Genomic DNA, 9,284 nt, shown 5'->3' on the forward strand with positions numbered 1-9,284 from the left:
TTCCGAAGTCCGAATATAGTCGTCCAATATATCAATCTTTACGTCTCGGCCATTTCGAGACTCCTCGTCATGTCCCCGATCTCATCCGAGACTCCGAACTACCTTCGGTACATCAAAACTCATAATATAGCCGTCATCGAACTTTAAGCGTGCGGACCCTACGGGTTCGAGAACTATGTAGACATGACCGAGACACGTCTCCGGTCAATAACCAATAGCGGAACCTGGATGCTCATATTGGCTCCCACATATTCTACGAAGATCTTTATCGGTCAAACCGTATAACAACATATGTTGTTCCCTTTGTCATCGGTTTCTCAATACCTAGTTCAATCTCGTTACCGGCAAGTCTCTTTACTCGTTCCGTAATATATCATCCCGCAACTAACTCATTAGTTACAATGCTTGTAAGGCTTATAGTGATGTGCATTACCGAGAGGGCCCAGAGATACCTCTCCGACAATCGGAGTGACAAATCCTAATCTCGAAATACGCCAACCCAACAAGTACCTTCGGAGACACCTATAGAGCACCTTTATAATCATCCAGTTACGTTGTGACGTTTGGTAGCACACAAAGTGTTCCTCCGGTAAACGGGAGTTGCATAATCTCATAGTCATAGGAACATGTATAAGTCATGAAGAAAGCAGTAGCAACATACTAAACGATCGAGTGCTAAGCTAACGGAATCAAGTCAATGACATCATTCTCCTAATGATGTGATCCCGTTAATCAAATGACAACCCATGTCTATGGCTAGGAAACATAACCATCTTTGATTAACGAGCTAGTCAAGTAGAGGCATACTAGTGACACTCTGTTTGTCTATGTATTCACACAAGTATTATGTTTCTGGTTAATACAATTCTAGCATGAATAATAAACATTTATCATGATATAAGGAAATAAATAATAACTTTTTTATTGCCTCTAGGGCATATTTCCTTCAGTCTCCCACTTGCACTAGAGTCAATAATCTAGACCACATCGCCATGTGATTTAACATCAATAGTTCACATCACCATGTGATTAACACCCATAGTTCACATCGTCATGTGACCAACACCCAAAGGGTTTACTATAGTCAATAATCTAGTTCACATCACTATGTGATTAACACCAAAGAGTACTAAGGTGTGATCATGTTTTGCTTGTGAGATAATTTTAGTCAACGGGTCTGTCACATTCAGATTCGTAAGTATTTTGCAAATTTCTATGTCTACAATACTCTGCACGGAGCTACTCTAGCTAATTGCTCCCACTTTCAATATGTATCCAGATTGAGACTTAGAGTCATCTGGATCAGTGTCAAAATTTGCATCGACGTAACCCTTTGAGATGAACCCTTTTTGTCACCTCCATAATCGAGAAACATATCCTTATTCCACTAAGGATAATTTTGACCGCTGTCCAGTGATCTACTCCTAGATCACTATTGTACTCCCTTGCCAAAATCAGTGTAGGGTATACAATAGATCTGGTACACAGCATGGCTTACTTTATAGAACCTATGCCAAGGCATAGGGAATGACTTTCATTCTCTTTCTATCTTCTGCTGTGGTCGGGCTTTGAGTCTTACTCAATTTCACACCTTGTAACACGGACAAGAACTCTTTCTTTGACTGTTCCATTTTGAACTACTTCAAAATCTTGTCAAGGTATGTACTCATTGTAAAACTTATCAAGCGTCTTGATCTATCTCTATAGATCTTGATGCTCAATATGTAAGCAGCTTCACCGAGGTCTTTCTTTAAAAAACTCCTTTCAAACACTCCTTTATGCTTTGCAGAATAATTCTACATTATTTCCGATCAACAATATGTCATTCACATATACTTGTGCTCCCACTCACTTTCTTGTAAATACATGCTTCACCGCAAGTCTGTATAAAACTATATCCTTTGATCAACTTATCAAAGCGTATATTCCAACTCCGAGATGCTTGCACCAGTCCATAGATGGATCGCTGGAGCTTGCATATTTTGTTAGCACCTTTAGGATTGACAAAACCTTCTGGTTGCATCATATACAACTCTTCTTTAATAAATCCATTAAGGAATGCAGTTTTGTTTATCCATTTGCCAGATTTCATAAAATGCGGCAATTGCTAACATGATTCGGATAGACTTAAGCATAGATATGAGTGAGAAACTCTCATCGTAGTCAACACCTTGAACTTGTCGAAAACCTTTTTGCAACAATTCTAGCTTTGTAGATAGTAACACTACTATCAGCGTCCGTCTTCCTCTTGAAGATCCATTTATTTTCTATGGCTTGCCGATCATCGGGCAATTCAACCAAAGTCCACACTTTGTTCTCATACATGGATCCCATCTCAGATTTCATGGCCTCAAGACATTTTGCGGAATCTGGGCTCACCATCGCTTCCTCATAGTTTGTAGGTTCGTCATGGTCAAGTAACATGACCTCCAGAACAGGATTACCGTACCACTTTGGTGCGGATCTCACTCTGGTTGACCTATGAGGTTCGGTAGTAACTTGATCCGAAGCTTCATCATCATCATCATTAACTTCCTCACTAATTGGTGTAAGCATCACTGGAACTGATTTCAGTGATGAACTACTTTCCAATTCGGGAGAAGGTACAGTTACCTCATCAAGTTCTACTTTCCTCCCACTCACTTCTTTCAAGAGAAACTCCTTCTCTGGAAAGGATCCATTCTTAGCAACGAATATCTTGCCTTCGGATCTGTGATAGAAGGTGTACCCAACAGTCTCCTTTGGGTATCCTATGAAGACACATTTCTCCGATTTGGGTTCGAGCTAATCAGGTTGATGCTTTTTCACATAAGCATCACAACCCAAACTTTAAGAAACGACAACTTTGGTTTCCTGCCAAACCACAGTTCATATTGTGTCGTCTCAACGGACTTAGACGGTGCCCTTTTTAACGTGGATGCAGCTATCTTTAATGCATAACCCCAAAACGATAGTGGTAAATCGGTAAGCGACGTCATAGATTGCACCATATCTAATAAAGTACGGTTACGATGTTCAGACACACCATTACACTGTGGTGTTCCAGGTGGCGTGAGTAGTGAAACTATTTCACATTGTTTTAACTAAAGACCAAACTCGTGACTCAAATACTCTTCTCCACGATCAGATCATAGAAACTTTATTTTCTTGTTACGATGATTTTCCACTTCACTCTGAAATTATATGAACTTTCAAATATTTCAGACTTCTGTTTCATTAAGTAGATATACCCATATCTGCTCAAATCATCTGTGAAGGTCAGAAAATAATGATACCCGCTACGAGCCTCAATATTCATCGGACCACATACATCAGTATGTATGATTTCCAACAAATCTGTTGCTTGCTCCATTGTTCCGGAGAACGGCGTTTTAGTCATCTTGCCCAAGAGGCATGGTTCGCAAGCATCAAGTGATTCATAATCAAGTGATTCCAAAATCCCATCAGCATGGAGTTTCTTCATGCGCTTTACACCAATATGACCTAAACGACAGTGCCACAAATAAGTTGCACTATCATTATTAACTTTGCATCTTTTGGCTTCAATATTATGAATATGTGTATCACTACGATCGAGATCCAACAAACCATTTTCATTGGGTGTATGACCATAGAAGGTTTTATTCATGTAAATAGAACAACAATTATTCTCTAACTTAAATGAATAACCATATTGGAATAAACATGATCAAATCATATTCATGCTCAACGCAAACACCAAATAACACTTATTTAGGTTCAACACTAATCCCGAAAGTGTAGGGAGCATGCGATGATGATCATATCAATCTTGGAACCACTTCCAACACACATCGTCACTTCACCCTTAACTAGTCTCTGTTCATTCCGCAACTCCTGTTTCGAGTTACTACTCTTAGTAACTGAACCAGTATCAAATACCGAGGGGTTGCTACGAACACTAGTAAAATACACATCAATAATCTGTATATCAAATATACCTTTGTTCACTTTGCCATCGTTCTTATCCGCCAAATACTTGGGGTAGTTCCGCTTCCAGTGACCAGTCCCTTTGCAGTAGAAGCACTTAGTCTCAGGCTTAGGACCAGACTTGGGCTTCCTCACTTGAGCAGCAACTTGCTTGCCGTTCTTCTTGAAGTTCCCCTTCTTCCCTTTGCCGTTTTTCTTGAAACTAGTGGTCTCGTCAACCATCAACACTTGATGTTTTTCTTGATTTCTACCTTCGTCGATTTCAGCATCACGAAGATCTTGGGAAATTTTTTCCGTTATCCCTTGCATATTATAGTTCATCATGAAGTTCTACTAACTTGGTGATGGTGACTAGAGAATTCTGCCAATCACTATCTTATCTGGAAGATTAACTCCCACTTGATTCAAGCGATTGTAGTACCCAGACAATGTGAGCACATGCTTACTGCTTGAGCTATTCTCCTCCATCTTTTAGCTATAGAACTTGTTGGAGACTTCATGTCTCTCAACTCGGGTATTTGCTTGAAATATTAACTTCAACTCCTGGAACATCTCATATGGTCCATGACGTTCAAAACGTCTTTGAAGTCCTGATTCTAAGCCGTTAAGCATGGTGCACTAAACTATCAAGTAGTCATCATATTGAGCTAGCCAAACATTCATAACGTCTGCATCTGCTCCTGCAATAGGTCTGTCACCTAGCGGTGCATGAAGGACATAATTCTTCTATGCAGCAATGAGGATAATCCTCAGATCACGGATCCAATCCACATCTTTGCTACTAACATCTTTCAACATAATTTTTCTCTAGGAACATATCAAAAATAAACACAGGGAAGCAACAACGCGAGCTATTGATCTACAACATAATTTGCAAAATACTATCAGGACTAAGTTCATGATAAATTTAAGTTTAATTAATCATATTACTTAAGAACTCCCACTTAGATAGACATCCCTCTAATCCTCTAAGTGATCACGTGATCCATATCAACTAAACCATGTCCGATCATCACGTGAGATGGAGTAGTTTCAACGGTGAACATCACTATGTTGATCATATCTACTATATGATTCACGCTCGACCTTTCGGTCTCCGTGTTCCGAGGCCATATCTGTTATATGCTAGGCTCGTCAAGCTTAACCTGAGTATTCTGCGTGTGCAACTGTTTTGCACCCGTTGTATTTGAACGTAGAGCCTATCACACCGATCATCACGTGGTGTCTCAGCACGAAGAACTTTCGCAATGGTGCATACTCAGGGAGAACACTTATACCTTGATAATTTAGTGAGGGATCAGCTTATAATGCTACCGTCAATCAAAGCAAGATAAGATGCATAAAAGATAAACATCACATGCAATCAATATAAGTGATATGATATGGCCATCATCATCTTGTGCTTGTGATCTTCATCTTCGAAGCACCGTCATGATCACCATCGTCACCGGCGCCACACTTTTATCTCCATCGTAGCATCGTTGTCGTCTCGCCAATCTTATGCTTCTACGACTATCGCTACCGCTTAGTGATAAAGTAAAGCATTACAGGGCGATTGCATTGCATACAATAAAGCGACAACCATATGGCTCCTACTAGTTGCCGATAACTCGGTGGCAAAACATGATCATCTCATACAATAAAATTTGGCATCATGTCTTGACCATATCACATCACAACATGCCCTGCAAAAACAAGTTAGACGTCCTCTACTTTGTTGTTGCAAATTTTACGTGGCTGCTACGGGCTTAGCAAGAACCGTTCTTACCTACGCATCAAAACCACAATGATAGTTTGTCAAGTTGGTGTTGTTTTAACCTTCGCAAGGACCGGGTGTAGCCACACTCGGTTCAACTAAAGTTGGAGAAACTGACACCCGCCAGCCACCTGTGTGCAAAGCACGTCAGTAGAATTAGTCTCGCGTAAGCGTACGCGTAATGTCGGTCCGGGCCGCTTCATCCAACAATACCGCCGAACCAAAGTATGACGTGCTGGTAAGCAGTATGACTTATATCTCCCGCAACTCACTTGTGTTCTACTCGTGCATATGACATCAACGCATAAAACCAAGCTCGGATGCCACTGTTGGGGAACGTAGTAATTTCAAAAAAATTCCTACGCACACGCAAGATCATGGTCATGCATAGCAATGAGAGGGGAGAGTCTTGTCCACGTACCCTCGTAGACCGAAAGAGGAAGCGTTAGCACAACGCGGTTGATGTAGTCGTATGTCTTCACGATCCGACCGATCAAGTACCGAATGCACGACACCTCCGAGTTCAGCACACGCTCAGCCCGAGGACTTCCCGCGAACTCCGATCCAGCCGAGTGTTGAGGGAGAGTTTCGTCAGCACGACAGCGTGGTGACGATGATGATGTTCTACCGACGCAGGGTTCGCCTAAGCACCGCTATAGTATTATCGAGGTGGACTATGGTGGAGGGGGGCACCGCACACGGCTAAAAAATCAAATGATCAATTGTTGTGTCTATGGGGTGCCCCCTGCCCCCGTATATAAAGGAGCAAGGGGGAGGCGGCCGGCCAAGGAGGAGGGCGCGCCAAGGGGGGAGTCCTACTCCCACCGGGAGTAGGACTCCTCCTTTCCTTGTTGGAGTAGGAGAGAAGGAAAGAGGGGGAGAGGGAGAAGGAAAAGGGGGCTGTACCCCTTGTCCAATTCGGACCAGAGGGGGGGGTGCACGCCTCCTTCCTTTTGGCCTCTCTCCTCTATTCCCGTATGGCCTAATAAGGCCCAATACTTCTCCCCGGCGAATTCCCGTAACTCTCCGGTACTACGATAAATACCCGAATCACTCGGAACCTTTCCGAAGTCCGAATATAGTCGTCCAATATATCGATCTTTACGTCTCGGCCATTTCGAGACTCCTCGTCATGTCCCCGATCTCATACGGGACTCCGAACTACCTTCGGTACATCAAAACTCATAATATAACCGTCAACGAACTTTAAGCATGCGGACCCTACGGGTTCGAGAACTATGTAGACATGACCGAGACACGTCTCCGGTAAATAACCAATAGCGGAACCTGGATGCTCATATTGGCTCCCACATATTCTACGAAGATCTTTATCGGTCAGACCGTATAACAACATATGTTGTTCCCTTTGTCATCGGTATGTTACTTGCCCGAGATTCGATCGTCGGTTTCTCAATACCTAGTTCAATCTCGTTACCGGCAAGTCTCTTTACTCGTTCCGTAATACATCATCCCGCAACTAACTCATTAGTTACAATGCTTGCAAGGCTTATAGTGATGTGCATTACCGAGAGGGCCCAGAGATACCTCTCCGACAATCGGAGTGACAAATCCTAATCTCGAAATACGCCAACCCAACAAGTACCTTCGGAGACACCTGTAGAGCACCTTTATAATCACCTAGTTACGTTGTGACGTTTGGTAGCACACAAAGTGTTCCTCCGGTAAACGGTAGTTGCATAATCTCATAGTCATAGGAACATGTATAAGTCATGAAGAAAGCAGTAGCAACATACTAAACGATCGAGTGCTAAGCTAACGGAATGGGTCAAGTCAATCACATCATTCTCCTAATGATGTGATCCCGTTAATCAAATGACAACTCATGTCTATGGCTAGGAAACATAACCATATTTGATCAATGAGCTAGTCAAGTAGAGGCATACTAGTGACACTCTGTTTGTCTATGTATTCACACAAGTATTATGTTTACGGTTAATACAATTCTATCATGAATAATAAACATTTATCATGATATAAGGAAATAAATAATAACTTTATTATTGCCTCTAGGGCATATTTCCTTCATATATATATATATACATACATATATATATATATATATATATATAACAATTAGGCTTCAAGTGCGTACTTGTTAGTTAAACCTATGGTTAAAATGTGAAACTATATACGACTAGTAAGTAGTACAGTAGCAGTACTAGTATACGTCGGTCAAATTATTCATCATGTCCACACATTGAATTAACGTGACAACACGTTGCGCCTGAGGTGACACAAGAATCCCGGTGGCATGTTCGGGTATTCCGGACTTCAGAGTTGGAGTACCACTTATCTGTTGAAATCTTTCATCATTCACTTAAAACAGTCGATTGATCATACATTGAGTACCATATAACTGGAATTAACCGATGCAAGTCGAAGAAGGATTGGCCGGTGCTGCCGGCTGGCGTCAAGTTCGATCCCACGGATCAGGAGCTGATCGAGCACCTTGAGGCCAAAGTGAGTGCTGACAGCGCGAGATCTCACCCTCTCATCGATTTGTTCATACCAACCATCGACAGCGAGCACGGCATATGCTACACCCATCCTGAGAAACTTCCAGGTAAGACACCGATCGGCCGTCTACTTGCACAAACATATTCCTTTGTTTATAGCTCTATTGTTCTTTTTAGACGTAGACCAGGTGAAGCAATTACAATTTGTCAGTTAATAAATAGTGAAACAAGTGACTGCAACATGCCAAAGATGTTATGAAAATGCCAACTACGTACACTAAAACCTGCATTCGACAATACTGCAGGTATCACACTGTAAGCAAGCATTTCTTCCAGCGCAATTCCAGGGCGTTCAAAAGGGGCACGTGGACGCGTCGCAAGATACAGTCGGAGTGCGGCATGCACGCGATGTGGCACAACACCGGCAATACCGTGCCGGTGATGGTGAACGGCCGGCAGATGGGCAGCAAAATGGTTCTGGTGCTGCACACCAACAAGAACATCGACCAGCAGAGGACCAACTGGGTGATGCACCAGTACCACCTCGGGGACCTGGAGCAAGAGAAGGAGCGGGAGCTGGTCCTCTGCAAGATTTTCTACCAGACGAACACTAGGGCCAGGAGTAAAAAGATTATAAGTTAGTTTGGTATTGGTACTTGTACTACCTTGTCGTCCGCATGTTGGTATTGTTGTTCACGATCTTTTGGTATGAACTTGGCATTTGCTTCCAACCATCATGCCAAGGGTCGACGTGGATATAAAGCTGAATCATTTGTTTCGAAACAAATTTTCAGGCACCTGATTTTTATTTGATGGGTAGCATAAGCACCTGCCGTTCGAATTCCCATTTCTCCAATTTTTTTGAAACAAGTGCATGCACTTAGTATCACGATGAAAAAACAATATCCCTGCTGCATCCCAGTTATCAGTCTGTACTTGCAGAATTCTCTCATTTATTGAGCATGTATATTGTTTTTTCAGGTCGAGCAAGTTCCAACTGGGCTGTACACTGCCCAGGCTTGGTATTGTTTTTAACAGGCCCAGCCCATGACGACAACGGGGCAGAAAGATCTAGCAGGTATCTACTGGCCTCTGGCCCGCCA

Source organism: Aegilops tauschii, chromosome 7 (genome assembly GCF_002575655.3).
Source record: "Aegilops tauschii subsp. strangulata cultivar AL8/78 chromosome 7, Aet v6.0, whole genome shotgun sequence".
Lineage (NCBI taxonomy): Eukaryota > Viridiplantae > Streptophyta > Magnoliopsida > Poales > Poaceae > Aegilops > Aegilops tauschii.